Raw genomic sequence first — 24,654 nt, 5'->3', positions numbered from 1 at the left:
AACCTGCACACCCCAAAACTGGTACTGGATTCCAGCCAACACCCATCCTTTCAATGGTACCGTCCCCCTCAGCTCACCTGGTGGCAGGCATTCTTGAAGAGGTGGTCCACCAAAAGCCAGATCTCCTTGGCCGCTCAGTGGAGTCATCACCATCCTGGGGTACGATATCCAGAAACTGCTTCTCCTGGAGGTCCAATGACAAGCGGGACTGGCATGAGAGCCTGACAGAGTGTGTGCCTGTATGCATTCTTTCCTTGCTCCAGCTGGGTGGACAAGTCTTGCCCTCTGAGGCCACAACTAGGTAGGGCTGGGCGATAGCTGGCTTTCAACATGGTGATATATCACTAGCTAAACATTGCAATACACCAATATATCACGATGTCTGAAATAAGATGGAGCTATGTAGAGGCATTGGCTGGCTTCACGGTTCCCCCCGCATTGTGATTTTTGCTGCCCCCTGCAGGAGGGCAGGGGAAAGCTGAACCGGCAGAGTCCACAGGGGCTGCAGGAATCTCGAGAAGCATTGTCTGGCTTCACGGTTCCCCCCACATGGTGTTTTTTTGCATAGTACACACACACATCATGTTTCGCAATATATTGCCAGGTCAGAAATTATGAAACCAGTCTCACTATCTAGACTTCAAGCTGATTTGAAAATATAGCTATATTGACATATCGCCCGGCCCTAGCCACAGCAAGCATCTCAAGGGGGAAAACAAAAAACAAATTGCTCGCACCCCAAATCCAAGCTCCCCCTCCCCCTATTAATATGCAGCTCGTAATCCTCCCACTCCGGATGTGCAGCTCACCCAAAAGCTTACTGAATATGCAGCTGTGGACATGAGGTTTGGCTAACATTTTATTTAAATTGCTGGAACCTGCCCTGGGACCTTAGGGTGAAGGGCAGGAAATAAGGAACAAAAACAGCAACAGAACATGGATGGGCCTTCATAGGTTGATGGGCTGCAGCCCCAGCCAGCATGATGAGATGATGGGGTCACATGTTCACCACCCCTTGTCTAGAGCACGTTGCAGAGGCAGTGGTAGAAACTGAGCAACAGCTGGAGCCCCAGCCCACGACTTTGTCTGGGCAATGCAGCACACAGCAGCTGGTGAACCATGCCTCCTGCCTCCTTCCCATCTTCCTCTCCAGAAATGTTCAGGGTGGTTAGTTCTATCTCAAGCTACCACATTCAAGAGAAAGAGAAAGAGAAAGAGAGGAGGGGGGAGCAAGAGAGCTTTAGGAGCACAGCAGTGGCAAGCAGCCCATCACTAAAAGGAGTTGGCAAGGATGGAGAATTTGATCCCCTCATCCCCAGGGCAGCTGTTGATTAGGACCCAGTTCAGAGGGTGTTTGCAGGCTTTTCCAATGCTGTCCCCAATATACGCAATTTCATTTAAACGCACGGTACCTCGGAACGCAACCCCCGTGTAAACGGGGCGTTGCCTGTACCTGATTTGAGCCCGCTACAAGAACATCTAGAGGATAGCAAACCAACTGTTACCTTTTCTAGGAAGCTGTCTTCTCCCTGAGATCAGAGGAGGAAGGCAAGAGCAAAAGACAACCAAGGGTGTTAATGGCACAGGCCCTGAGAAGAGAAAGAAACAGCCTGTTGGCTGAACAGTATCTGGGCAGATGGCAGGGAAATGCACACGGTTCAGTGGCCCTGCGAAAGGGCAGGTGGGAGGACCAGAACCTGGGATGACTCAGTCAAGGCAAACAAAGGGCATGAACAGCACACAGGAAGCGGATGCACAGCTACAGAAGCTGAAGCTGAATGCAGCGGAGGACCCCCAGCCCCCACATTGCTGAGTGGAAGAGCAGCTGTTTTTCAAGCAGGCAAGCAGAGTGGGAAGGGTAGACATCCAGCAGATGAACCTGCCAGGTAAATCAACCCCTTTCCCTACCAGGTCAATAAGTCTGGTGACGGGAACTTCGCCAAGCGGCTGCCTCACCCAGCACAAGGCTTCCAAGGAGGTCCCGAAGCAGCTTGGTAGGTAGCTCCCCCTGATGGTGAGGAAATAGTCCTTGCCACGGTCAAGGTGAAGGACAAAGATAGCCTCAATCTTCTCTTCCTTGCTGACGTACACATCCAGGGAAATGTCCACCGTCTCACCTAAAACGGGAGGAGGTCAGGTAGATACACTCTTTGGCACAGCCACGTTGGCTTGTCTGTAAATTAAAAGTGAAGACGGTGAAGAATTGAACAGAAGGACACAATGTGAGCCTGCTGGATCAGGCCAATGGCCCATCTAGTACAGCCTCCTGTTCTCACAGGTGTATGGGGGAAACCTTAACTTCAAGAATTAGGAGAAGAAGCGACTCAGTTCCCACCCCCACCTCACTTTCCTCTCTAGTCCTCCAAAGCAGCAGCTGCACAGAAGATGGTGACAGGATACTGGGGGGGTGAGAGAAAGTGATCCTAACAAAAGAATATAAAAAGGGAAAGGATTTTTGCGCCCCCGATGTAACTTTCTTTTTTAGTTTACATTTCATTGAGTTTTTAAAAGTTTGGCTAGTTCTATATGTTCCCCAAGATATTTTTGTGCCTCCACAACATAAAAATACGCTTTTTTTTTTTTTTAAGTAATTTTTGGACGGACTGCTCTCACTGGTTCCCTGCGATGCCAAAAGGTGTTTGGGGACCCTCCAGCATTGTTTGGCTTCAATTCATTTGTGTGTGTGTGTTTGTTTAAAGCTGGTCACACACACTTTTACACTTTGGGCTCAGCTGCTTTGACGTGTGGCCCTTGGAGCATGGGGCAATGCAGCCCACAAATGTTAAGCCTCCCCTGCTCTACCAAACTCCCAAGGTTTGAGGGAGGAGGGTTGGGAAGAGGAGGGGAAAAGGGGGGATGAAAAGGAAACCAAGGCCTTCCCTAGATGAGCCTTGGGGTCCCTTTCCAACTCTACAGTTCCCTGATTCCAGAGAGAGACGCGCTGGGCTCCAAGTATCCCTCGCAGGGCTCAGCGCAAAGCCATGGCTTCCAGTACTGGCTGTCACTGAGCTTGGGGATAAAGGAGAAGTGGAGGGTGACCTGCCCGTTGTTTGTGATCTGGAACTTCTCCTTCTGCAGCTACCGGAACTTCACATTCTCAAATGGAAACTGCAGAGCAAAAGGGGGGGGGGAGGAAAGAGAGTGCTTGCCTTCAGCAGAGGCAAGGAAACGTGCTCCGGGGGAAGTTTGTCCTTGGCCCCGGGCTCTCATTTAGGGGACTGCACATGCAACAGGTCCACGTGGGGCTCTCCAGATCTTGCTGCACTTGCCACTGGCCATGTTGGCTGGGGATGATGGGAGTTGTAGTCCAGCATCTGGAGGGCACCACGCTGGCTACCCCTCGAGTCTTTGCCTGCGAGGAAGAGGCTGCCGCTCAGTGGAAGGGCATCTGCCTTGCATGCAAAGGTCCCAGGTTCTATCCCCAGCATCTCCAGGTAGGGCTGGGAGAGATCCCCCGGAAATCCTGGGGAACCGCTTAAGACTGAGCTAGATGGGCCAAGGGCTTCTTCCCCCCCTGATCTTTGTGCAGCAAACCCTCTTTAAGGGGTTGGAGAGGATCCTATTCGTCTTTACCTCCCTCCAGGGAGGGAAGGAATTCGTTCTCCATCCTGTCCATCAACTGAACAATATCCTCAAACACTTTCCGGTACCGTCGGTCATCCACAACCTTCACCTATTGGGGGGGGGGACAGAGCACATTTGTTGGGGCTATGGACTAAAAGGGGGGGGTATGAGCTAAGAGCAGAAAGGCCTGATGCACCCCCCTGTTCCCAGCCCTGAAAGAGGCAAGTACTGTAACTCTGAGAGCTTCCCTAGGGATGGCAGCAGCTGTGACTTCCAGAGCCAATGGGCTGAAGCCAAATGCTCCAAGCCAAGTACCACAGAAGCTCCATTGCATGAATGGAGCCAACGGTTAAGGTATACAGTTCAGCCCATGTGGTCTGCCATGCCGGCAGGAGCAGCGTGTACTCAGAACAGTGGAGAATGGAAGCCTAGGGATTTAACAGAGCCAAAACCTGCCCACTCCTTGCACCGGATGTCATTGGCCAAGGAGGAGCTCTGTGGAAAGGGGCCTGGTTGGATAAGATATAAGGATCTATTAGAAAATAAAACTCCAAGGTGGCTGTCACCAATGGAAGTGAAAGCCTTGAAAAAGCTCAATATGGAGGTCAAATGGCCGAAATATTGGGAAATTTTGGAACAAGATGGAGATAGACTGAAATTGCAGAGTTTTGAAAAACTAAAAAACAAAGTACGAGACTGGCTTCATTATTTTCAGATAATGGAGGCATTTAAATTGGACAAGAAAATTGGCTTCCAGGTGGAAAAATCCAAATTAGAAACTGAACTGTTAGAACCCAAAACTAAGAATTTGTCAAGAATGTATAACTTGCTGCTGAAATGGAACACTCAGGATGAAACGGTAAAATCTGTTATGATTAAATGGGCACAAGACGTTGGACACAACATTATGTTCGCTGACTGGGAACAGTTATGGACCACAGGTATGAAATTTACGGCATGTAATGCCCTAAGAGAGAATATTATGAAAATGATGTACAGGTGGTACATAACTCCAGTCAAGCTTGCAAAAATCTATCATTTGCCCGATAATAAATGTTGGAAATGTAAAGAAACTGAAGGTACATTTTTTCACCTTTGGTGGACGTGCCCAAAGATTAAGGCTTTCTGGGAAATGATATATAATGAATTAAAAAAGGTATCTAAATATACCTTCCTCAAGAAACCAGAGGCCTTTCTCCTGGGCATAGTCGGCCAAACGGTGTTAAAAAAGGAGAGAACTTTCTTTATGTACGCAACAACAGCAGCAAGAATACTCATCGCAAAGTATTGGAAGACACAAGAGCTTCCCACACTGGAGGAATGGCAGATGAAACTGATGGACTATATGGAACTGGCGGAAATGACTGGCAGAATCCGGGACCAGGGAGAAGAGTCGGTGGAGGAAGATTGGAAGAAATTCAAAGACTATCTGCAGAAACATTGCAAAATTAAAGAATGTTAGAGTGATGTTGGATTGAAAATAAGTGGCTTCCAGCTGTACAGGATTTAAAGTTATATATAGATTAAGATTAAGGATTAGGATTAAAAAAGTTAAAGGAAATGGAAATTTGGTTTTTAAGAGGTAAAATTTAATGTTATATTATATTAAGATTAAAGATTGGGATTAAAAAAGAGGGAAAGAAATTGCTGGACAAACAATTTGAAATGGAATACAAAAGAGGGAGGTACGAGGAGGTCCAGAAAATAAGTAAATTTAAAAATGGAGATGAAAAGGTGGTATTGTTTTTAATTGTTTTCTTTTTTGTCTTTTGTTTTTTGTATTTTTTGGATTATGTATTGTGTATTTTTGAATTGTGTATTTCTTTTTTCTTTTTAATTTTTTATTGATGTGTTCTTTTTATTGGAAACCTTAATAAATATCATTAAAAAAAAAGAAAAAGGAAAGGGGCCTGGTTGTTGGTCAGGGCCTGCCCAGATTCGAGGAGGTGCCACATAGCAGGCAACTAAAAACCCCGAATAGACGATAGCCCTGGCCAGGGCAGGTGTTACCCCTGTGAGGAAGAGGGAGCTGACGGGCTTGTGGTCGCTCCTTTTCAATTCCATGTGGCTTCGGTAGCTGAGCTGATTCACGCTGCCTCCTCTCCAGAGGATTGGCTCACACCATGCTGGCACACGGCACTTCCCACTGCAAGGAGACAGGAGAGACACCAGGACTGTTGGACTGGCTGAGGCAACACACAAGGCTCACGCAGTCAAACTTTGGCTCCACACACGGCCTGTGATCTTGACCACGGTCAAGAGCTGGAGATGATGGGGCTTGGGAGTCCAGCTTCTGAAGGGGCGGACCTTGCAGGTGTGCAGGCATTTTGCCTCATGGAGAGAGTTGTTAGGAAATCAAAAGCTGCCTTCTACCAGGTCAGAATGAATTTCTGACCTCCCCCAGTTTGGATTCCTACATTGCAGGGGGTTGGACTAGATGACCCTCGTGATCCCTTCCAACCCCACAATTCATTAATTAAGTCTACTCTGGCTGGCAGCAGCTCTCTGTGGCCCAATCCTTTTTCAGGTGGAGGTGCCATAGAGTTTCAACTTGAGACTCTGCATACAAAGCATATGGCACACCACCAAATGATGATCCTTCCCCAAAGCAAGGGGCCCCGTTATTCTTGTTCAGACACTATTTTTTCAGTGATCCAAAAGACCCTTTCTGGCACCTGATATGCTGCCCAAAGGAGCCTGCCGTTTTCCGGCTTCGTCACTACATGTTCCGCCTGTCCTTTTGATTTCCCCATTACCACAGCAAGAGCAATGAAAGTAGCAGGCCTAGGTGGCTTCTGACAGTTGTCAAGAACCACAAGAACATGCCAAATCCTGGATGGTGAGGCTCAATGGCTACTAGCCATAATGGCCACAGAACATACTCCACCAAGAGAAGCAGTATGGCTTGGAGGAGGGGAGTGTGCTGTTGCACTCAGGTCCTGTTTGTGGGCTCCCCGAGAGGCATCTCATTGGCCAATGTGAGAACAGGATGCTGGGCCAGATGGACCAATAGCCTGATCCAGCAGGGCTGCTCTCATGCTCTTATGCCCTGGCAGACTCATCTTGAGAGAGCACCAAGTCTAATTCCCAGACTTCCTTGACACAAAGAGGAGTCTCATTCAGCCTGCTGCACCTTTCAAGGAACTGCAACACCGCTTATACACACCACGAAACAGAGGATGCTGGTTATCAGGACAAATGTGGGGAAAAGGAGCCAAAACATTTGCAGAGCAGGGATGGCTTGAGGAAGACAACATATCGCAGCCTTGCATTTCACAACTCGCCTAGCAGCCTTTGGCAACCCGGAATTCCATGCAAGCAAAGTGAGCAGGTGAAGGAGAGCTGGATCTCTCTCTTCCTCCGTGGCTTGGTGTCCATTCTGACTGCGGAGGAAAGGAAGTCCGTCCAGCCCTCAACTCTAGCCCTCCTCCAACAGCTTGCTTAGCAGAAAGCCATGTTTAAAATATATTTTTACTAGCCTGCTCAGGAGGATGGAAAGGCAGGACACTACTAGCATCTCGGCAGACTAGGAAAAACAAACAAGCCTTGCAGAAGAATGATTGAGAGGACTTACTTACAAAGGCTCAACTATCAAGCAGGATCTGTTTTAGAGTTGAATTTGTACGTCGGGATGAACTTGATCTCTCCCTCTGTGAAATCAGCAAAAGCTGTCTTTTGGGTACGCTGAATGTTTAGCTAAAGCCAAAAAGAAATCGCTAATCAGCAGAGAAGCAAAAGACCCCCTGTTGCCTGACCATGGAGTCTATTAACAGCCACTGTTGTGCTGGAAGACCAAGGTGAAGTACTAGTAGGTTAAAGGTAAAGGTAAAGGGACCCCTGGTTGGACAGTGTTCTCGAAGCTACAAACATGAGTCTGACCAAACTGCGGGAGGCAGTGGAAGACAGGAGTGCCTGGCGTGCTCTGGTCCATGGGGTCACGAAGAGGCGGACACGACTAAACGACTAAACAACAACAACAACAAAGGGACCCCTGACCATTAGGTCCAGTCGTGACCGACTCTGGGGTTGCCGCACTCATCTCGCTTTATTGGCCAAGGGAGCCGGCGTACAGCTTCCGGGTCATGTGGCCAGCATGACTAAGCCGCTTCTGGCAAACCAGAGCAGCACACAGAAACGGCGTTTACCTTCCCGCCGGAGCGGTACCTATTGATCTACTTGCACTTAGACGTGCTTTCGAACTGCTAGGTTGGCAGGAGCAGGGACCGAGCAACGGGAGCTCAGCCCGTTGCGGGGATTCGAACCGCCGACCTTCTGATCGTCAAGCCCTAGGCTCTGTGGTTTAACCCACAGCGCCACCCGCGTCCCTACTAGTAGGTTAGCCAAGTGCAAAAAAAGGGGTATACCTGCTGAAATCCTATCTTATACACACTTATTAAAGGTACAGGATGCTTGTGCATTTTTGCCCCATGTCATCTTAAATTACTTTGCTGCATCACACGACAGGAAAATCCTCTAACTCAGGAGCAGCAGACACGTGGCCCTCACAATGCTGCAGAACTACAATTCCCATCATCCCTGATTACTGGCCATGATGGCTGGAGCCAACAGGAACTGCAGCTCAGTAACATCTGGCAGACCACAGGTTAGCCATACCTACAATATGCAACGTTATATGTACCAATAATCCATACAAACTGTTAACCACCACCAGAATACACCCCCGACAATATGAGCAACTGCAAAACCATCCTTTTGCATCCTACGTTGGCTCCCAGCACGTTTCTGAGCACAATTCTGAGTGTTGGCGCCAACCTTTAAAGCCCTAAATGGCCTCAGCCCTGAAAGAGTGTCTCCATCCCCATTGTTCAGCCCAGGCATCAGGGTCCAGCACCGAGGGCCTTCTGGCGGTTTCCTCACTGTGAGAAGCGAAGTTACAGGGAACCAGGCAGAGGGCCTTCTGAGTAGTGGCACCTGCCCTGTGGGACACCCTCCCGTCAGATGTCAAGGAGATAAGTAACTATACAGCCTTTAGGGAAGTTTTTAATGTTTTATGATGGTTTTGCATATGTTGGAAGTCTGAGGCTGCCCCCCTTGCCTTCCTTGCAGCATCCTTCTCAAAGGGCTAAGGCATGACTACGCTCACAGAGTTTAAATCCACCATAAGGTGCAGCAATCAGGCCTCTGTTTCAACACAAAATACCAATGATCCTTATGCCAAGTGGGAGAAAGGTCGTCAACATGATGAACACACAAACCTTGGAGAGAAAAATGTAAAAGAAAAAGCACCAGCAATTTAAATGGACTTAATGGAAGTATCTGCTGATAAGAACATGTGAGCAACGCAGATTTTCCAGACAGATGCAAAACCTAGAGCAGGAAACCTTAGACCTTTAGATATTGCTGGACAGCAGCTATGCTGGGGCTGATGGGAGTCCAACAACATCTGGAGCGTGTGCTGAGCTAGGAAAGCCCTCTAACTGGGAAATTGCAGAGCAGTCCTACTTATTCCAAGGCAACCCTCCAACTTAATTGGGACTTGCTTCTAATTCAGGTTGCACAAACCTGCAACCTTAAAAAGCATTTGTAGAAGTCGCAGTCATCCTATGTTCTTTGCTCCTAACTGCCTGAAAGTGGTTTCTCTAGCCTAGGCTGGGGTATCCCAGACAAAGGAAATAAACAGGGCAATATCCTAAACCACCACATATAACACAAAGATGTCTCTCACCTGGTCGTAGGTCAGAAGTCTCTGAAGCTCATTTTTAGTGATCAGATGACAATGCTGGAAAAAAGCAAAGCAACCACAGCTACAGGCTAGCTCACGGGGTCGGGGGGCGGGGGGCAGCCTGCTGCCACTTCCTGCAATATGTAGTAAGACTGATAACTAGGATTGGGCAGTATGATCATATGAGGCTCGTGCTCTGTGAACTAGACTGGCTCTTGAACTGCTTCCAGGCCCAATTCAGAGCATCCCATTTGGCCTTTCAAGTGTTTCAAGGTTTGGGAAAAGGGTACCAGAAGAAGGCCCACTTATGTTTGCACTGCCTCTCCACTGACTAGAATCCCTTTCCCAGGGAACTCCTGCTCTTTCAAGCATGGCAGGGCCTTTTCAGTCATGGCACCCGACCTTTCAGAATAATCTCCCAAAGAGGTTCACCTGGCCCCTGCTTTGATGTCCTTTCAGCAAAGACTTTTAGAATTTCCCCTGGTTCGTTAATTCATGGGCAGGGCGCTTGTGGCCCTCCAAACCCTGCTGTAGTACACAGACACAGGAACATAGGAAGCTACCTTATATTGAGGCAGACCATTGACCCATCAAGCTCAGGACGGACTACATGGACTGGCAGCAGCTTTCAGGCAGAGATCATGCCCAGCCCGATCTGCACACACTGGTGACTGAGCCGGGAACCTTCTCCATGCAAAATGGCCGCTCTGCTTTCGTGTTACTGCCCATAACAAACTGCAACTCCCACCCCGATCACTGGAGAAGTTGCCCACATTTGCTATAATCTAATCTAATACATCTCTGCCACTCGGCTTATGTTGCTCTCTTTAGATCCGCTGCTATTAAGGTACTGTTTAAATGCTTTAAATTATCTTGAGGTGCATTTCTGATTATTATTTTAAATTAGCCACTCTGGGGAAGAAACCCCCACAATAAACAGAAATTAATGAATGAAGCCCAGCACTCGCTTCCACAGATGTTTAGTATCTGCCTGCCCTGAATGAAGCAGGAGCCTACAGTGCTGGGCACTTCTGGCTGCTCTAGTAGAAACCTTAGTGGTGCAGCTGCAGCAGCAGGGATCGCCAACACTGCACCCTCCTGGTGTTGCTGAAGTGGAACTCTCATGAGCCCGTCAGCAAGGCCAATTCTTAGCAATTATGGGAATTTTGGTCAATCAACATTTGGAGAGCACAATGCTGCCTGCCATAAAGAAGGCTGATCACCGAAGAATGGATGCTTTTGAATTCTGGTGCTGGAGGAGACTCTTGAGAGTCCCATGGACTGCAAGAAGATCAAACCTCTCCATTCGGAAGGAAATCAGCCCTGAGTGCTCACTGGAAGGACAGATCCTGAAGCTGAGGCTCCAAGACTTTGGCCACCTCAGGAGAAGAGAAGACTCCCTGGAAAAGACTCTGTTGTTGGGAAAGATGGAGGGCACAAGGAGAAGGGGACGACAGAGGACGAGGTGGTGGGACAGTGTTCTCGAAGCTACCAGCATGAGTTTGAGCAAAGTGCGGGAGGCAGTGGAAGACAGGAGGGCCTGGCGTGCTCTGGTCCAGGGGGTCACGCAGAGGCGGACACGACTAAACGACTAAACAACAACAAATGCTGCCTACCCTGAGCTACACACAGGCAGGAAAGTTACAGAAACATGACTCAATTTGCTTCTCCAGATAGCGGAGACCAACAAGTTACATCAGCCAAGGCTCTCTCCCTCCAAGCCCTCGAAACGCACTCGTGTTTCATGATTGTCAGCTGCGGCAGACCCTGGTCAGGGGGCAGGAAGCTCATCTGGGCACAGATATCCTTGTAATCCTGGTTTCGGCGCCCGAAGTCTTCCACGTGGGCAGCAAGGTGGGAATTGACAACGCAGAAGCTGGTATTGTTGCAGACAAGCCTCACGGCCACACACCCCTTGTTACCCTGCAGGGGCGGAGCAAAGATGCCTGTTAGTGAGCAAGCAGGAAAGAGGGGGGAACTGGTTGGCAGAGATTAGAAAAACAGATAGACAGACAGAAAGATAGACGTAGGGAATTCCGCTGTCAGGGTCTACTCCCCGTCTTCCCCATGATGCCTGTGCCCACTGTCTCCCTCATCACTTCCTTGATGCGGCTGAGCTGGTCCTTCCTGACAAAGATGAGCACCAGCTGCACCTAGAAGATGCAAGGTACTGGGATGTCTACCAGCTCTGTTCATTGCTTGCTGTCCTGGAGTGGCAGGTGGCACCAACTGGGGATCCCCCAAGGGAAGAAGGCTCAGAGCCAGGGAACTGGTGGGGGGACTGTGGGATGTAAACACAGGAGCAGTCAATGACAACATTCCTAGAGTGTACATGTTAGAACATGGGGAGGGATGTCAGTCCAGCAAGCAGGTAAACTTCCTGGGACGGACTTCCTCCGCATGTGACCAGAGGTGGGTGTGGCCTCACCTGTGCAGGTAATGGTAAAAGCACAGGGCAGGCAGCCACTCTCTCTCTCTCTCTCTCTCTCTCTCTCTCTCTCTCTCTGCCATCTTCCTTCGATGAGGAAACATCCAAGGATGCCCTCTTGGCTCTCAGCCAAGAGAGGATGGGACTATCTTACTACAAGATAGATTCTGAGTGTATTTTACCTTTTTAAGCTGTCTGCCTTCTGGGATCATATTCTGAACAGAACGTGAGTAAACTCTTTTATACTTTTATAAAGACTGTGTTGTGTCTTGTATTTTAAGAGGGAACAAAAGGGGAAATTACCAGAGTAATTATTATAGAGGTTCTAGCGAACCTGTGCAAGCGTTACCGTTGCGAACTTAATGGGGAATGTCTATAAACTCTGCTGATATTTTGGGAACTTTTTAGCACAAGTTGGATTAGGATATAATCCCACAATATATCCTCTCCTGCACCCCAGAACATTCCCACAAAGGGTTATGGGCCCAGTATTGCATATTGCTGCGTATTTTTGAAGGATTGCGTTGGATTGTGATTTTGAGTTGAGTAGTATTTTTCTGAGTTAACTTCCTGGTAAGCACATGGTCCTTTGTTCCATTGTGCAGTGGGGATTAAACAACCCCCCCCCCCTTCCCTCAGAGTTCACAGTGACCCAAGGCAGTGAAGAACTGTTTTGTATTTTGAGATTTTTGAGATTTTGATTTTCAAATTTTGAGAAATTTTGAAATTTTGAAGAATTTTCAAATTTTGGATTTTAAGATGGCTAGAGCAGCTTTTGATAGTGATACAAAGCTAGGAATGCCTGTGCTGAATGAACACAATTTCATACACTGGAAGCAGCGCTTGATAGCATGTTTAGATTATAAGCACATTTTGGAAGCTTTAAAGCCTCAGCCTACAGGGACAACTGAGAGAGATTTAGCCAAGATAAGTGCTTGGAAACGCATGAACAGCGAAGCTAGACACATAATTTTGAGTGGACTTCGTGATGAGCAGCTATCATTAATAAATAGTACAGATGATGCATCTCAAATCTTAAGAGATATTGAGCGCGTGTATGGAGAATCTAGCATAAACTGCTTCAGAAACTTGGTGTGTAAATTAACCAGAGTGAGGATGAATTCAAAAGAGGGATTCACAGAGCACATCAACAAGTTTACTGAGATTATTCAAAGAATTGATCTGACTCCCAAAGCTTTTGATGAAGATACAAAGATAGCATTTTTGTTATCATCACTTGGACCACGCTTTAGCGCATTTGAAAGTTTGATGGACCATAGACAAGGTCTGACTTTTAAAGACTTGATTGGTTATTTAAAAGAAGAATGTAGAGGTAGAGCTGAATCTCCAGTGAGAAATGCTAGAAGCATGGACAGCAGTTATGCATCTAGGCAATTTACAAAGTCGAAAGAGATGCCTAAGAAAGTGATTTGTTTCAATTGTAACAAAGAAGGACACATTGCAAAGAATTGCAAAGCTCCTAAAACAAAGAAACCCTACCGCTTTCAGCCAAAAGGGGAAAAGAAGGGGAAATGTGAATGCACATGGTTACTGCAAGAAAGGAACTTAGCTGTCCAGAATCGTGAAAATAAACGTAATAAATGGATTTTAGATTCAGGTGCCAGTTCGCATTTTTCATATAAAAAGGACTATTTTAATGAGATAAATGAGAGAAATGATGAAGGATTTGAAATTGAGATTGCAGATGGCAACATTGTTAAAGCAAAAGGTGCAGGTTCCATGAGTCTGAAATGCAATATAAACAATGAATGCATTGAGAACACAATCTCTAGAGTTTTGTACGTACCAGAGCTGAGCTGCAATTTAATCAGCGTGTCCACTTTGGACAAGAAAGGTTTCCAGATCACATTTGGAAATGGCGAATGCAAGGTGACTAAAAATGGCAAAGTGGTTGCTCAAGCAAAGCTAATAAATGGTGTATATGAGCTTGATCTTTCAGAGAACCAGTCTGCAAAAGTGGCACATTCCAGCCAGAAGAATGAAGCAGATCTGGACCTATGGCACAGAAGGCTTGGACATAGAGACACCAACGTCATTCTGGATCTACAGAAAAGAGAACTTGTAAGAGGTTTGCAGGTAAAGCAGAGCAACAAAGCTCCAGCAAAGTGCGTAAGCTGTATTACTGAGAAGGCTGTAAAACCTTCATTTCCACGTTGTGCAGAACAAAGAAGCAACAAAGTGCTTGACATAGTGCACACTGACATATGTGGACCTATGAATGTTCCCTCACTGGGAAAGAATAGATATATTTTAATATTTCTGGATGACTTTTCAAGATTTTGTGTTGTATATTTCCTCAAAGAGAAGAGTGAGATAGTGGACAAGCTCCAGGAGTACATTGCCATGGTCAAGAATAAATTCCAGAGAGCTCCAGCTGTGTTAATGAGCGACAATGGAGGTGAGTACTGCTCAAATGAAATGCAGGCTCTCCTGGCCAAGGAAGGAATTGCACACGTAACCACAATTCCTTACACACCACAGCAGAATGCCATAGCTGAGAGAAAGTTTAGATCCATTATGGATATGACAAGGTGCATGCTAAAGGATGCATGTTTGCCACAGAAGCTGTGGGTCGAAGGAGTGTACACCTCGGTCTATTTGCAGAATAGACTGCCAACAAAAGGAGCAGAGCGCACACCATTTGAACTTTGGCATGGGAAAGCTCCCAATCTGTCGCACATACGTGTGTTTGGAAGTCCGTGTTACTTCCACGTGCCCAAGGAACACAGACACAAGCTTGACTCCAGGGCAAAAGCAGGTATCCTTGTGGGATATGCCTCTGGAGGCAAAGGATACAGAATTATGGACTTACAAACTGGTAAGACAAATGCATACCATGCGGTTTATTTTGATGAATATGGAAAAGTAGACACTAAGAACACTGTTGTGGACTCTTCCGATGAGTCAGAAAGGACTCAAGAGTTTGTATATTTCCCTTTTGAGACCCCACAAAGTAATAATCTGCCTTCGAGTGTTACAGCGCCCCCCTACAGGCGACGCACCAGAAGACGCAGAGGACCAGAACCCTGGCGGCACCAGAGATGAAGAGGAGGACTCAGATGGGGACATGCCTGCGTTGGAGGAGGATGAGGAAGCTGATGCGGTCGCAGAACCAGAGGTCACGCGCTCATCCAGAACCAACAGAGGTGTCCCACCATTACGGCTGTCCTACTTTGCAGGGTCGGCGTTTCCACAGGAACCTTCCACTTGGGAAGAGATACAGGAGGTGCCAGCTGCAGAAGCCAGTCTCTGGAGGAAGGCCGCGCAGGAGGAGATGGATGCACTGCATCAGAACAAGACCTGGACACTCACTGAGCTGCCTCCCGGTAAGAAGGCCATTGGCAGTAAATGGGTTTTCAAGGTTAAGAAGGGGTCAGAAGGAGAAGTGCAGCGCTACAAAGCTAGACTTGTAGCACAGGGATTTTCACAGCGTTTTGGTGAAGACTATGATGAAGTTTTTGCACCAACCGTGAGGTACAGCAGCATAAGAATGCTTTTAAGCATTGCAGCCTCCAAGAAAATGAGGGTGAAACACATAGACATTGCTACCGCTTTTCTACATGGGCAGATTTCTGAGGAAATTTATGTGAAACAGCCCAAAGGTTTTGTGAAACCACATGAGGCACATTTAGTGTGCAAACTCCAGAAGGACTTTATGGACTTAAACAGGCTGCTAGAGCCTGGAACCAGAAGTTGCATAAAATGCTGACGCAACTGACGTTACAGGAGCCAGAATCTAGTACTAAAAGGGTTTTAGAACTGATTCAAGAATTTGGTCAAGTGGCAGGATTTAAATTGAACAAGTCAAAAACTAAGGTTTTAGAGAAAAAATTAACACCGATTGAAAGAGAGAGGTTTCAGAATGAGACAGGTTTAACAGTGGTTAAGATAGTTAAATACCTGGGGATTAACATGACAGCAAAAAATGGGAACTTATTTAAAGAGAACTATGAAAAATGTTGGTCTGAGGTGAAAAAAGATTTAGAAATTTGGTCAAATTTGAAGCTTTCACTGCTAGGCCGTATTGCTGCGATAAAAATGAATGTATTGCCTAGAATGTTGTTTTTGTTTCAAACTTTGCAAATCGTGGACAAAATGGATTGTTTCAAGAGGTGGCAGAAAGATATTTCTAAATTTGTCTGGCAGGGCAAGAAGCCCAGAATAAAATTTAAAATACTAACGGATGCAAAGGAAAGAGGTGGATTTGCCCTGCCAGACCTCAAACTTTACTATGAATCAGCAGCTTTTTGCTGGTTGAAAGAATGGCTACTTCTTGAAAACACTGACATTTTGGATTTAGAAGGTTTTAACAATGTATTTGGATGGCATGCATATCTATGGTATGATAAGGTCAAAGCACATAAAGCATTCAAAAACCACATTGTCAGGAAAGCGCTGTTTAACGTTTGGATAAGATATAAGGACTTATTAGAAAACAAAACCCCAAGGTGGCTGTCACCAATGGAAGTGAAAGCCTTGAAAAAGGTCAATATGGAGGTCAAATGGCCGAAATATTGGGAAATTTTGGAACAAGATGGAGATAGACTGAAATTGCAGAGTTTTGAAAAACTAAAAAACAAAGTGCGAGACTGGCTTCATTATTTTCAGATAATGGAGGCATTTAAATTGGACAAGAAAATTGGCTTCCAGGTGGAAAGATCCAAATTAGAAACTGAACTGTTAGAACCCAAAACTAAGAATTTGTCAAGAATGTATAACTTGCTGCTGAAATGGAACACTCAGGATGAAACGGTAAAATCGGCTATGATTAAATGGGCACAAGACGTTGGACATAACATTATGTTTGCTGACTGGGAACAGTTGTGGACCACAGGTATGAAATTTACGGCATGTAATGCCCTAAGAGAGAATATTATGAAAATGATATACAGGTGGTACATAACCCCAGTCAAGCTTGCAAAAATCTATCATTTGCCCGATAACAAATGTTGGAAATGTAAAGAAACTGAAGGTACATTTTTTCACCTTTGGTGGACGTGCCCAAAGATTAAGGCTTTCTGGGAAATGATATATAATGAATTAAAAAAGGTATTTAAATATACCTTCCCTAAGAAACCAGAGGCCTTTCTCCTGGGCATAGTCGGCCAAATGGTGTTAAAAAAGGATAGAACTTTCTTTATGTATGCAACAACAGCAGCAAGAATACTTATCGTAAAGTATTGGAAGACACAAGAACTTCCCACGCTGGAGGAATGGCAGATGAAACTGATGGACTATATGGAATTGGCGGAAATGACTGGCAGAATCCGTGACCAGGGAGAAGAGTCGGTGGAGGAAGATTGGAAGAAATACAAAGATTATCTACAGAAACACTGCAAAATTAAAGAATGTTAGAGTGATGTTGGATTGAAAATAAGTGGTTTCTAGCTGTACAGGATAAAGTTATAGATAGATTAAGATTAAAGATCAGGATTAAAGAAGTTTAAGGAAATGGTAATTTGGTACTTAAGAGGTAAAATTTCAATGCTATATTACAGTAAAATTAAAGATTAGGATTAAAGAAGTCTAAGGAAATGGAAATTTGGTACTTAAGAGGTAAAATTTTGATGTTATATTATATTAAGATTAAAGATTTGGATTAAAAAAGTGGAAAAGAAAATGCTGGACAAACAATTTGGACTGGAATACAAAAGAGGGAGGTATGAGGAAGTCCAGAAAATAAGTAAATTTAAAAACGGAAATGAAAAGTGATATTGTTTTTAATTGCTCTGTTTCTTTTTTTGCTTTTTGTTTTTTTGTGTTTTTCTTCTTTTTTTGGATTATGTATTGTGTATTTGTGTATTTCTTTTCTATGTTTTTCTGTCTAACTTTTTATTGAAACCTTAATAAAAATCATTTAAAAAAAAACAACAAACAAAAAATGCTGACGCAACTTGGGTACAAGCAAGGCGACGCTGACAAGTGCTTGTACAGTAAGTCAAATAATGGACAATTCTCATATATCTTAGCTTTTGTTGATGACCTGATTATTGCCACAGCAAGTGAGAAAGACTATACACAGATAGTAAAACACCTTAGCAAAGAGGTGGAGGTCAAGGAGCTAGGAGATGTCCAGTACTACCTCGGGATCCAGGTGGAAAGAGAAGAGGACGGCTCATTTCTTCTCAGCCAAAGACAGAAGATCCACGAGCTAATTGAGCACATGCAGATGCAAGACGCACATCCAGTTGCTACACCGATGGCTACTGACTTCCTGAAGAATCAGCAGGATTCGAAGCAGTTGCCAGACAACAATGACTACAGAAGCAGAATACGTTGCAGCAACAGAAGCCTGCAGAGAGATCGCCTGGCTTGATCAACTCATAAAGGACTTTGGGTTGGTGAGAAAAGGGCCTGTCAGCTTGCTGGAGGACAATCAAAGTTGCCTGAAGCTGACGCAGAGTGAGAAGTTCCTGGCCAGAACAAAACACATTGGGGTTAAATACCACTACATACGCCAGATGATCCAGGATGGACTTGTGGAACTATCCTACTGCAGCACCCAAGAGATGACTGCTGACATCCTGACAAAACCCCTACCAAGAGAGAGTTTCCAGAATCTACGTGTCAAGCTGGGACTCTGGGTGGTTGAATAAAGTTGTTTATGTTTTGTATATGTTGTATTGCCTGAGAAGGGGTATGTGGGATGTAAACACAGGAGCAGTCAATGACAACATTCCTAGAGTGTACATGTTAGAACATGGGGAGGGATGTCAGTCCAGCAAGCAGGTAAACTTCCTGGGACGGACGCCCTCCGCATGTGACCAGAGGTGGGTGTGGCCTCACCTGTGCAGGTAATGGTAAAAGCACAGGGCAGGCAGTCTCTCTCTCTCTCTCTCTCTCTCTCTCTCTCTCTCTGCCATCTTCCTTCGATGAGGAAACATCCAAGGATGCCCTCTTGGCTCTCAGCCAAGAGAGGACGGGACCATTTTACTACAAGATAGATTCTGAGTGTATTTTACCTTTTTAAGCGGTCTGCCTTCTGGGATCATATTCTGAACAGAACGTGAGTAAACTCTTTTATACTTTTATAAAGACTGTGTTGTGTCTTGTATTTTAAGAGGGAACAAAAGGGGAAATCACCAGAGTAATTATTATAGAGGTTCTAGCGAACCTGTGCAAGCGTTACCGTTGCGAACTTAAAGGGGAATGTCTATAAACTCTGCTGATATTTTGGGAACTTGTTAGCACAAGTTGGATTAAGATATAATCCCACAATATATCCTCTCCTGCACCCCAGAACATTCCCACAGGGACGACGACGCTGAGCCGTCAGAGGGAGAAGAGGGAGCAGACTGTGAGCAAGAGGAGGCGTTGGAAACTGAAGAGGCAGGAGGGCAGGAAGATTCTGTGGCAAACAGCAGTCCAGAATCCGAGGCAGAAGTGGAGGCTGGAGGCGGGGGTCAAGAAGCAGAGATCAGGCAGGCTGCTGAAGAAGCCAGGGGGTCTCCCCATCCTGCTGCGATCAGCTCCCCTCCCTGCTGGTCTCCCAGAACACAGAGAAATTAAGAGCATGGAGCAAAGACAGGCAAGGTGTCAGTCTCAGGTTGCTTGGGAAGGACCAGGGGGAGGAGGAGACTTCAGAGAGTGGTGGGAGGGTAGCAACCTTCAGCCTTCACAACTACCTCACTGGGGCAAGACCTGTTGGGAAAGGTTTCTGTGATCACGAGGCCTGCACGGTTTGGGTTTCTTTGAATAAAGAATGTTGGCTTCTTTTGAATAAAACACCACTGACACCAGGTGTTTTTTCTTGCTGACCTCCTCCTCCTCCTCCTCCTCCTCCTCCTCCTCCTCCCTCCAGCTCCTGACAGCTGTCTGGCTGCTGAAGAAATGGATGGGGTTGGACTTACTTTCTTGTACTTGGATTTGGAACGCAAAGCCTTTTCCACAGCTGTCAGCCACTCTTGCTCCTTTGTCGAGTCCAAGTAGAAGAAAGCCTCTGTGCTCAGGTCCAGCTCCTGGAACCGAATGCCCAAGTGCCAAAGAGAAGGATGTGGAACTGCAGGAATAGGACTCCAATCGGAACAGACGGGCTGGTTAAATATGCAAAGACAACAGGAGTGTGCAAGGGCAGGCAAGATCAGGACCAAGAACAAACAAGTAATACCAGCCACTTCTTCCTCAGCTTAGCTATTCTGGGCTCCAAAGGAGCTTTGCTAATGAAAGAAAAAAAGCTTTTTCCTTGTATTTTTTAAGATGTGTCAGCCAGCCTGATATCTAAGCACTATCCCAGTAGCCACAGGCAACCAGAAATTCTTCGAAGGCAAGTGAGTTGGTTGATCTCTCCATTCTTCCTTCACCTGGCAACCTGGTTTCCAGGCTGGCTTTCCGGGAGCAGAAAACCACTTCTCAGATCTGCTGTGCCAAGCTGGTTTGCTAGAAGATTACCCTTGTCCTCTTTGCAAATCTCCTAAATGGCTAGCCTTCTGTGTTTCCATGCTGGCCATGAAGGAATGGGCATTCCCGACTCTGAAAACAGCACAGAAATACAGCCTGTCTAGTAAAGGGGTAAAAAGAGCAAGCTAAACAGCCTCTGTAAAACAGTAGCATCTGAAGCTGCTAACCACATACTGATAAACATATCATAAAAGCAGACATGAAAAACAAATGGCCACTGGGTACTACTAACAGTGGGACACGGGTGGCGCTGTGGGTTAAACCACAGAGCCTAGGACTTGCAGATCAGAAGGTCGGTGGTTCGAATCCCCACGACGGGGTGAGCTCCCGTTGCTCGGTCCCTGCTCCTGCCACCCTAGCAGTTCGAAAGCACGTCCAAGTGCAAGTAGATCAATAGGTGCCGCTCCGGCGGGAAGGTAAACGGCGTTTCCGTGCGCAGCTCTGGTTCTCCAGAAGCGGCTTAGTCCAGCTGGCCACATGACCCGGAAGCTGCACGCCGGCTCCCTCGGCCAATAAAGTGAGATGAGCGCCGCAACCCCAGAGTCGGCCACGACTGGACCTAATGGTCAGGGGTCCCTTTACCTTTACCTTACTACTAACAGTACGAGGAAATAACCAAAGCAAAAACTTTGTTTGAAGTAGTAAGCTTAGCATTATAAGGATGACCCACACCAAGTGTTGGGGGGGGGGTCACACCTCCCTGTCCTCCAGCACAGCTTTTAGGAGGAGTTCCAAAGGTTTTGCTTCAGTTTTGGATTAACTGCATCTTGTCACAATGTCTGAAGCTGCACAAACTGCTTCATTTGAACCATGGCTCATTGAAACAAGCCAACTTCCAATCGTGGGTTTACAAAGCTGGTAAAATTAACCACCATAGGATCTGGACACACCAAACTGTGGTTAATTTAAAATCCAAGTGGAAGCTTCCCAATAGGCTTGGGGTGGGGGAGAGGTGTGCAAACCTGGAGGAGAGGCTGCCGTCCTGCTCATAAAATGAAGCCACGGTTCAGTATGTGGCACCAAGGAAAATTGCCCACCACAACTAATACTTTCCATTACCCACCCATGTGGCCTGAGTGAACAGGACAGACTTTGCCTGGCACCCAACAATAAAGCTGTCATGTAGATGTCGCTTTCTCCAGCCCCAACTCTGATACAGGTTCCACTGGTCTTTGCACTTTTGCATGATCTGACCTGAAATTCTGGGTGTTGACATATTCCTTCTCTCTCTTGGCGAGGACGTGCTTGATGAGTCCCTCTCTCTGTCCGGACTGCGGATGTGTGGAAGGCACAAAGAGCTGGCGCATAGTGTGGGTCATTGGGGTTGCTTCTTGCTCATGCTCTCCTTGTCACGGATACGCCTCAGGGAGATGAGAACAGAGCTCAAGTAGTACATAAAAGCAAGGAGGCGGGAGGGCACAGTACACCTCTAAGGCAACTTACAGCCTGCTTGGTGGCAGCGGTGGGGGTGGAGGCTCCCGGCGGGCACTCATTTGCTGATTCTGCAGGTTTCTTTCCTTCTCCATGAAGTTATCCTCGAATCCCAGAATTCCGGAGAGAGGAAAAGACTTCTGAGGTTAGAGAGGCTTCAGAACCGTTTGGGGAGGTTTCGGGAAAGGAACTTAGAAAATACTTAACTGCAGGAAAATGTTCCTGCCTCCCCACAGCACCACATTTGCCGGACAATTGCCTCTCAGCTTATGCACGTTTAGGAAGGATTGTGGAGGCAACAGGTCCTCCCCTCAAGGCCTTTTCCTCTAAAGGAGGTAGACTGGTCTTCTCCAATCCTCTGGCCACTGCTGAGTTTTCCAAACTTGCTGGCATATTGCGTGTAGCACCTTAACAGCATCATCTTTAACAAAATTTAATAGTTCAGCTGGAATATCATCACTTCCACTGGCCTTGTTATTAGCAGTGCTTTCTAAGGCCCATTTGACTTTGCTCTCCAGGATGTCAGGCTCAAGGTCAGCAACCACACTACCTGGGGTGTATGAGACATCCATATCTTTCTGGTATAATTCCTCTGTGTATACTTGCCACCTCTTCTTGATGTCTTCTGCTTCTGTTAGGTTCTTTCCACCTTTGTCCTTTATTATGGTAATCGTTGTATGAAATGTTCCTTTCATAGCTCCAGTTTTCTTGAACAGATCTCTGGTTCTTCCCATTCTGTTGTTTTCCTCTATTTCTTTGCATTGCTCGTTTAAGAAGGCCCTCTTGTCTCTCCTTGCTATTTTTTGGAAATCTGCATTCAATTTCCTGTATCTTTCACTATCTCCCTCGCATTTTGCTTGCCTTCTCCAAGTCCACCTTTCCTTTTGAAGCAAAATGTCCTTGAAATGGGGGAGAAATGCCCTGCATGAAGTCTTGGGTTTGCAATTTGGGAGAGGGAAGACTGTCTGTGGCGCTGGGGGGCGGGCAGGCTGGCGAGGCCCCCTAGATCTAGAGGCCCTAGGCTTCTGCCTACTTAGCCTATACATAAATCCGGCCCTGCCTATGTCACAGTGAGCACAGGCCCATCGATCACGTGCAAGGCATTCTGCGTGTTGGGAAGGAGCCTCCTGTTCTGGGCCAGGTGGAAGAGTGACACCAGCAGAAGACTGGGTGGTGGGGTCGAAGCTGATCCCGGGGAGCACGTGAGGAGTCAAGGCTTCCCGCATGAAGGCCTCGCTTCCCCTAGAAGTCCCTGCCTCCTGGTCTGTGTTCGCTTTCTTCTTCAGGTACAGCGCCAGCATGTTCTGGATGGTGCACCTGCTTTCGGGGGAGAGCTTGTCGAACTGGTCCACACTAGAAGAATAGCCATGAGACGGGTGAGACTCCTGCAAGGCGTCCCCAAAGTCAGGGGAACATAAGCGCATTTGAAGAGCCTTGCTGGGTCAGGCCAAGGCCCATTCAGTCTGACATCCTGTTGGCATGTAGTTGGTCCACCACAATTGCAAGATTATTGCATCCTTCAGGAATGGTGTGTCCAGCTCCATCTGAGTCATCATCCAGGCACGCTGTGGAGCTGCCTGGATGAGAGATGGGCATCTTCGGCCAGTCAGGGGTGAAGAGCTGGCAAGATCCCCTGTACTGAGCAGAAAAGCAAACTCTTTGGCCTCCGAGATCTCTCCCAACTCTCAGCAGCCCTCACTGTGAGCCGTACTAGAGGAATTTTGTCCTGCTTTTGCTGAGCTACAACACAGGAGCGCACCCCCAGCTGGCCATGATGTGGTAACCCTGGCGAAGTATTGCAGAGCAACTGAGAAAGCAGAATGATGTTTGCGTGGACAGTCCATTAGAAAGCTGCACTATTATTGCATCGAGAGCACTTTGCAGAATACGGCCCCCCTCCAGGCAAAAACATCCGTCTGGAGGCACAGTAGCTTTCATTTCGGAGGTTGTGGTTTTACATCTTCCTATTTATTTATTTATTTATTTGTTCGAAATTATTTATTTATTTCATAAAACTTATACACTACCAGATGGTAAGAAACATCAAAGCCGTTTACAGAAAGATAAAACCATAAAATCAGGAAAAACCTACAGTACATTAAACGCTGAAGAAGTGAATACCAGAATAGATCAGAACTCACTCCCAAGGTAAGGGGAAGAGACATGGCTAAGATGGCAGGACAGCTTACTCTATGGTGTTAACCCCTTCATGCACTAATTAGACTGAAGCATGTTGGTTATATGAGACTGGTTATCCCGCACAACATGCTCTCACGCAACCCATGCCCTCCAACTGAAAACCCATTTCCTGGACAATATCAACATTGTGTTTTGTGCCTGTGAACTGCACAGTGAATATTTTTATTAGAAAAGAAAACAGCCTGGTGTTCCAGCTTCTCAAAGTTGTTTTATTCAGTGCGCTGCTACAGCTTGTCAAACCCAAATCCTCCAAAGGAATCTGCCAAAGTGCTTTTCCAGGCAAAAGGGGGCAGAGGGAGAGAAACCAAGAACCTCAAATTCACTAGACCAGGGATGGGGAATTGTGTGGCCCTCTAGATGTTGTTGGATTCCATCACCCCTGACCCTCGGCCATGCTGGCTGAGGCAGAAGGCCATTGGATCTGGCAATATCTGGGAGCCCACAAGATTCCCAGCCTCCGCCCTAGACAAACAACCAAGCACTCAGCTGTGAGGCACGCCTCTTACCAGAGGGAGGGTCACTCCAGAGGCAGCTGTGGCATGAGGGTGCTGGATCATGCCTTTGTGGGCACATCTGAGGATTAAAGAGGACCCCCTAGGAAGCATGCTTGGAGATCTTCCTTACCACGTGGCTCTCTGGCAAAAACACAACAGTACTAACAGCCATATGGAACCACACCTCAAAGGTGGATCAAACTTCCCAGATCCTGTAGCCTACATCAGGAGGAAGACTGGGGCAGAGGGGCCTAGAGTGGGAGTCAGAGCTGCTCTTAGGGCTGCATGTCTGAAGCATGGGCAGAAATCTTTGGGTGTGAGGTTGCATGGGGCTGTCTCCTTGTGTTTTGGTGATGCCAAGCCGCCAGCCAGCCAGAGGCAGGCAACCAACTGGCTCCAGGGGCAAGCTCCTTTGCAAAGCCAGTCTAACTTCACCA

The 24,654-nt window shown here is 46.7% G+C and overlaps 1 pseudogene across 1 annotated transcript in view; it reads right to left on the bottom strand.

The window, feature by feature from the left end:
* LOC308467694 (inositol polyphosphate 5-phosphatase OCRL-like) overlaps positions 1-24,654 on the bottom strand; it is a 41,766-nt pseudogene that overhangs the window by 5,004 nt on the left and 12,108 nt on the right. The window contains exons 2-14 of the transcript in view: positions 21,537-21,664; positions 21,251-21,454; positions 19,547-19,729; positions 11,301-11,400; positions 10,943-11,193; positions 9,251-9,304; positions 7,157-7,260; positions 5,575-5,710; positions 3,584-3,673; positions 2,943-3,096; positions 1,909-2,117; positions 1,506-1,529; positions 78-184 (exon numbers count right to left, since the gene is read on the bottom strand). The product of the transcript in view is annotated as an inositol polyphosphate 5-phosphatase OCRL-like (transcript). The remainder of the gene's footprint in view (positions 1-77; positions 185-1,505; positions 1,530-1,908; positions 2,118-2,942; positions 3,097-3,583; positions 3,674-5,574; positions 5,711-7,156; positions 7,261-9,250; positions 9,305-10,942; positions 11,194-11,300; positions 11,401-19,546; positions 19,730-21,250; positions 21,455-21,536; positions 21,665-24,654) is intronic.

Source organism: Podarcis pityusensis (assembly GCF_964106645.2).
Source record: "Podarcis pityusensis genome assembly, chromosome: W".
Lineage (NCBI taxonomy): Eukaryota > Metazoa > Chordata > Lepidosauria > Squamata > Lacertidae > Podarcis > Podarcis pityusensis.
Note: the sequence above shows the minus strand (reverse complement) of the source record. Positions and strands in the feature narration are given on the sequence as shown.